At 39.3% G+C, this 7093-nt stretch overlaps 1 pseudogene; it reads right to left on the reverse strand.

Moving 5' to 3' along the window:
• Window positions 1–3003: 3003 nt before the first annotated feature.
• On the reverse strand, window positions 3004–5068 carry LOC148777693 (SRA stem-loop-interacting RNA-binding protein, mitochondrial pseudogene; annotated as a pseudogene).
• Between the last annotated feature and the right edge of the window lie 2025 nt (window positions 5069–7093).

Here is a 7093-nt window from a genome sequence, read left to right on the forward strand (position 1 = left end):
TACCTTATTTAATTTGTCATTATCGCTTAGATGATGCAGGCATTACTATCCCCATTCTTAGAAAACAAAACTCTTTAAAGCAATCTTCTCTTTTTTTTATTGACAGATAATTGCTTTACAGAATTTTGTTGTTTTCTGTCAAACCAGGCAGGACTTGAGGCTAGATCTGACTGACTGCCAAGTTCACATTCTGTTCTTACACAGAATTCCTCTTAGCTCTCCTGTAATAACTCTGCTGGATCATATACATGTTAAGGTGTTCCTGTCATCTTCTGTTGGGGGCTTCCCAGGTGGCTCAGTGGTAAACAATCTGCCTGCAATGAAGGAAACACAGGTTCAATCCCTGGGTCAGGAAGATCTATTGGAGTAGGAAATGGCAACCTACTGCAGTATTCTTGTTTGAACAGAGGAGCCTGGCAGGCTACAGTCTATGGGTTTGCAAAGAGTTGGACATAACTGAGCAGGCAGGCACACCATCTTGTTAGCTTATCCTTTAGATTGTTAGCTTTACAAGTATAAAAGAGTATTATTACTGGGATTTCCCTAGTGGTTCAGTGGTTAAGAGTGCTTCCACTGCAGGGCGTGTGGTTTCAATCCCTGATCAGGGAACTAAGATCCCACATGCTATGCTGTGCAGCCAAAATAAAACTAAATTAAAAAAAAATTTTTAAGAGTATTGTTCCTGTATAACCTAGAATAATGGGAGTTTAATAAATTTGGCTGACAGAATTTATTAAGATCTATTTTATTTATTGCTTTGTTTATAAAAGCAATACATTATCAATATTAAAAGATGAAAAACTAAGACAATCACAAAGAAGAAAATAAATCATACAGGACCCCACTACCTCGGGATATCTGATGATTGGTATTTTGTTATTTCCATGTTTTTTCCTTCACATATAACCTTTGGAAACAGAATTGGCATCATATTGTACCTATCCTTTCATATTGCTTTTTTGTTTGTTTGTTTTGTTTTCACCAAGAAATTTATTGAACAATGTTAATCACCATTTTGTTCCACTACCTTCTACCAATTTTCAGGCAACTTCATAATCCCATCTTCCCAAAACTTTATCCTTTTAAGCAAAGCAAACCATTCCAGGTACCTTAACAGTCTTCCAGGGAATTGACATTTTTTTCCATTAAGAGAATTTTGTAAAGACCCAAATACGTGGAAATCCGAAGGTGCAATGTCTGGTGAGTACAGCGGATGAGTCAGAACTTCCCAACCAAGCTGTCCCAGTTTTGCCTGATCATCAAAGAAACGTGATCTTGCAGTATCCTGATGGCAGATGATGCACTGTCTGTTGACTAATTCCAGACACTATTTGTCGAGTGCTACTAACTGGAAGCAGTATGCTTGTTGGAATTGTTTGGTTTTCCAGAGGAGCTCATAATAGAGGACTCCCTTCCAATCCCACCATATCTACATCATCGCCTTCTTTAGATGAAGACTGGCCTGAATTAAGTATGATTGGTGGTGGTTCATTTCGCTTGCCCCATGATCTCGTCTGTTCTACTTCATGGTATAATATCCACTTTTCATCGCCTGTCATGTTGCCCATTTCTATTCGAAAAATGAATTTTTTCATTCATATTGTTTTTTAATTAGATTTTTGATACTTGGAATCATTTTCCCATGCTATTTAATATTCTTCTACATCAATGATATTCTGCTGTAGTTATTTAATCATTTTCCTACTATTGTTCCTTAATATTTTTAGTATAAATAATGCTTGGTGAATATGTCTATAGATATATTTGTGTACATCCTGCTTTCCTAAAAATAAACTCCTGTATATGAAACTGCAACTATTTGCTACTTCATGTGTTATCAAATTGGTTTCCTATGAAATTGTGCCAATTTACCCTTCTACGAGCAGTAGATGGAGCACCCAATTACTGACAGTTTTGGCAGTGATTGGTATTATTATGTTCATTGTTAATTATTACCAGGATAATAAATAGAAAGTGATATGTCTTCTATCTGCTGTTTCTCGGCTGTGAGTGAGTCTACACCAATTTTCATAAATTAGGTACCCATGATTTGCAAAGTACCTATTTATGTCTTTTGCCTACTTCTCTGCTAGGATCTATTTTTTATTGATTGGTAAGCTTTCTATACATTGAGGTTTTGATTTTTTTTCCCTTCTTCTGTTGCAAATGTTTTTTCTAGTTTCATTTACTTAAGAAAAGCCTTTGTTTTTAAATGCTTAGAGATTCTCAAGAAGTTGTAAAATATAGTACAGAGTGCCTGGGAACCCTCCATCATGTTTCCTGCACTGAAAACATCTTGTATTAACTGTAGTACATTATCAAAACCAAGAAACTAACGTCAGTGAAAAACAGTTAGATACACTATAGACTTAATACAGATGTCTTCAGCTTTCCTTAAATGTACTAACAACAATTTGAATCATAAATTTTAATGCAACCATTCTTATTTTTTTTTAATCCCTTATATTCCCATTTCCAGTTTGACATGATAGAAGCTTGGAAGTTGCTACTCCCTCTTAACAAGAGGTGGAAAACTGAAGATACTGAAAGTCAACAACTCTTCTTGGATTCATAAGACAAGTTCACAGGGAAAATCACTGCCCCTCAAGACTGGACAGACTGGTGGATACAAAGTTGTGGCTTCAGACAGTCACGACTCACAAGAAACCACTGTGGGAACCAGTGCTAGGACAGGAAATATGAATTGTAATCAATGAATTGCTGGAGTCCCAGTGCAGATAAGTCCAAGAATTAAAAATTTCAAAGGAACTCATCATAGGGAGGCCCCAACAATAGCATGATATTAACGCCCAGGTAGTTAATCAGATTCCCAAAGTAAACATTGGAGACAAATCCTCTTTGGCTTCTGGAAGGGGAGGGGGAAAGGAACTGTTTTGAAATAACCTCAGAGCACCCTATTTTTTTTTAATGATAGTTCTCTTTTTTTAACATATATAATTTTATTTATTTATTTTTGGCTGTCAGAACAGCCCCGGTCTTCATTGCAGCAAGTTGCAGCAAGCAGGTGCTAGTCTTCAGTTGTATTGCATGGACTCCTCATTGCGGTGGCTTCTCTTGTTGCAGAGCACGGTCGCTAGTAATTGTGGTTTATAGGCTCAGTAGTTGTGGCTCCTGGGCCCGAGAGCACAGGCTCAATAGTTGTGGTACACAGGCTTAATTGCTCTGCCGCATGTGGGATCTCCCCAGACCAAGGTTCGAACCCAGGTCTCCTGCTTTGGCAGGTGAATTCTTCACCACTGAGCCACCAGGGAAACCTAGAGCACCCTGTTTTTAACAAGACTTGCCCTCAGGGGAAACTGTTTGACAAGAGTTTAATCCACTCAGGTAGCATCAGAGCCTAACTGAACTGGGGAAGGGAAATATCCTACTCCAGCCCACCCGAGCCATCCTACGCCCTCTAAAAGGGGAGAAATAAAGCCTGAGAAACACTTGTGAAGTTCACAGTCTAGAGGTAGGCTTACTGAAAGACTGAGACCCATCCACAGGACTATAGAACGCTTCTACTGATCCCACACTTCACCGCATTAACTAAAGGTCTATTTACTACAGTTCTCTTTACCTGGTACAGCACATCTAGCTATCAGTAAAAATTTACAAGGCATACCAAAATGAAAAAACTTGAAGACACAGCTCTAACATCAGAACCAGACAAGGCAGGAATGTTAGAATTATCAGATGGGGAATTTTTTTTTTTTCAGTTTGCTTACTTTATTTAACGGTGATGGTCTCAAAAATCTTTCTCTTCATCAGATGTTTGATCCCTTTGCAAAGCTTTAGGTTTTTGAACTTGAACATGGAGCTTTACTCCATGAATAATATGGTTTTCCTGTTATCATGTATTAAGTTCTTTTACTGAAGAAAATTGAATCCAACCCATACCTCTGTGAAAACCAGTCTTTTTGTCAAAAGGAACACTGCACGCTGGTACCTGTCCAAACTGTGCAAATAGCTCACTGGGAGGCCACAGTCCAGGGAATTTTCCTGACAAATGCAACCAGCCAGTGGACATTCATACACAACACCATAGCACCCTTCATTGCCAAAGCCACCATCTTTTTTTTTTTTTTCAAATGAATTTAAAACAGTTGTGATTAATATGCTAGGGCACTATAGATAGAGAACCTGCAACAACAGATAGGTGATGGAAACAAGCAGCATGATGGAAATCCTAAGAAAGAACAAAAATGAAATGCTAGAGGTAGGGCTTCTCTGGCAGTCTAGTGGCTGAGAGTTTGCCTCCAAATGCAGGGGACAAGGGTTCAATCCCTGGTCTAGGAGGATCTCACATGCAACGAAGCAACTGAGCCCGTGAGCCATAACTACTGAACCCACATGACACAACTACTGAAGCCCACATGACTAGAACCCATGCTCTGCAACAAGAGAGGCCATCACAGTGAGAAATCTGCACAACACAGAGTAGTCCTCACTCACCAAAACTAGAGAAACTAAAACAGGTGCAGCAGTGAAGACCTGCTAAGTCGCTTCAGTCATGTTTGACTCTATGCGATACTATGCACTGTACCCCGCCAGGCTCCTCTGTCCACGGGATTCTCCAGGCAAGAATACTGGAGTGGGTTGCCATGCCCTCCTTCAGGGGATCTTTCCCAACCAGGGATTGAACCCATGTCTCCTGCATTGGCAGGCAGATTCTTCACCACTAGCACCACTGGTAGTAGGATTATAATAATTTCCTCAAAGCTAACATGTTGTTGCTGTTTGGTCACTAAGTTGTGTCCGACTCTTTGTGACCCCATGGATTGTAGCCACCAGGCTCCTCTGTCTATGGGATTTCCCAGGCAAGAATACTGGAGTGGGTTGCCATTTCCTTCTCCAATGAAGACCTAGCATAGACAAAAATAAATATATAAATATTTTTAAAAAGAAAAGAAATGCTTCAGTTCAGTTCAGTTCAGTCGCTCAGTCGGGTCCTACTCTTTGCGACCCCATGAATCACAGCACGCCAGGCCTCCCTGTCCATCACCAACTCCCGGAGTTCACTCAAACTCATGTCCATCGAGTTGGTGATGCCATCCAGCCATCTCATTCTCTGTCGTCCCCATCTCCCCCTACCCCCAATCCCTCCCAGCATCAGACTCTTTTCCAGTGAGTCAACTCGTTGCATGAGGTGGCCAAAGTATTGGAGTTTCAGCTTTAGCATCAGTCCTTCCAATGAACACCGAGGATTGATCTCCTTTAGAATGGACTGGTTGGATCTCCTTGAAGTCCAAGGGACTCTCAAGAGTCTTCTCCAGCACCACAGTTCAAAAGCATCAATTCTTAGAGGTATACTAAAAAAAAAAAAAAAAATCAACACTGTAACAGAAATAAAGAATTCTTTTAATGGACTTACTAGGAGACCAGACATGACTGAATAAAGAACCTGTGAGTTAAATGACATATCAGTATTATCCTCGAAAATTAGAATGCAAAAAGAATTAAGTCTGAATAAGAACAGAATACTCAAGGACTGTAGGACAACTGAAAAAGTGTACCAAATTCATAATGGAAATGCCACAGGAAAAGACAAATAGAAGAAATATTTCAAACAATGACTGAGAATTTCCTCAAATTCTTATCAGACACCAAACTGTAGATCCGGGAAACTTTAAAAACACAAAGCAGGATAAATTCCAGAAAGACTACACCTAAGCATATGATTTCCAAACTACAGAAAGTCAAAGATAAAGAAAAAATCCTGAAAGAAAGCAAAGGGAAAAAAATCTTACTTATAGATAAAAAATTATTTCTTTCTTCATCCTTGAGGTTACTAGTAGCCCGTTATATTTATGTACTGTAATCTTATGAATCCTCTATTGTTGGAGATTCTTGGAGAAATACTAAATGGGTTTGAAAGTTCTAGTGCCAATCATGTAAGCTTTCTTTTCTTCTTCTGGGAAGAAATCTAATATTGTCAAGGATCACTATGCCCTGACAACTAAGAAATCTGCATGTTTGCACTGATGGAAAATGAGTCACTTCTGTGAATCCTTTGATTAGAACCTGTGAACTTTATGAACTGTGTTCCTTTTTAAAGTATATATTTATATCTTCATAAGTTTTATGAGAAACTTACATTTTTATATCCATAATTTGGCTACAGGAAAATATAAAATAATTTTATTGCAGACTTAGAATTTTATCTCAGGAAAGGTAGCCCAGTCAAATCTGCATATGTAGAGCTATGTGGCCACTGGTGATTGTCCACCACCGCTACATACCCTCAGTCTCTGGGGTAAAAGCCTGCTTTGGATGTCTGGACCCTTGGGATTTATAAGCCTCTCACCTTGAGGGAGATGGCTGATTGCAAGGCAGGTAAATCTGGAATATTATTTGGGTGCTGAATTTGATGGAGAACCAAGAGCACATGCAATCTTTCAATCAGCCTCTGATTCTTGAAATGTTTAACTTTCAATCTCCTTATAATTATTTTTTTTATTTTATTGGAGGCAAATTACCTTACATTAATATATTGGTTGGTTTTGCCATACATTGACACGAATCCGCCCCGGGTGTACATGTGTTCCCTTTCTTGAACCCCCCTCCCACCTCCCTCTTCCCCATATCCTCCCTCCAGGTCATTCCCGTGCACCAGCCCCAAGCATCCTGTATCATGCGTCGAACCTGGACTGGTGATTCATTTCACATATGATAATATACATGCTACAATGCGGTTCTCCCCAGTCACCCCACCTTCACCCTCTTCCACAGAGTCCCAAAGACTGTTTTATATACCTATGTCTCTTTTGCAGTCTCGTATACAGGGTTAAGGTTTCCATCTTTCTAAATTCCATATATATGCGTTAGTATACTGTATTGATGTTTTTCTTTCTGGCTTACTTCACTCTATATAATAGGCTCCAATTTCAGCAATCGCACTCCTGGGCATACACACCAAGGAAACCAGAATTGAAAGAGACACATGTACTCCAATGTTCATTGCAGCACTGTTTATAATAGCCAGGACATGGAAGCAACCTAGATGTCCATCTGCAGACGAATGGATAAGAAAGCTTTGGTACATATACACAATGGAGTATTTTTCTGCCATCTAAAAGAATGCATTTGAATC

Source organism: Moschus berezovskii, chromosome 6, assembly GCF_049115385.1.
Source record: "Moschus berezovskii isolate FMDL1 chromosome 6, NW_MosBer_1.0, whole genome shotgun sequence".
NCBI lineage: Eukaryota > Metazoa > Chordata > Mammalia > Artiodactyla > Moschidae > Moschus > Moschus berezovskii.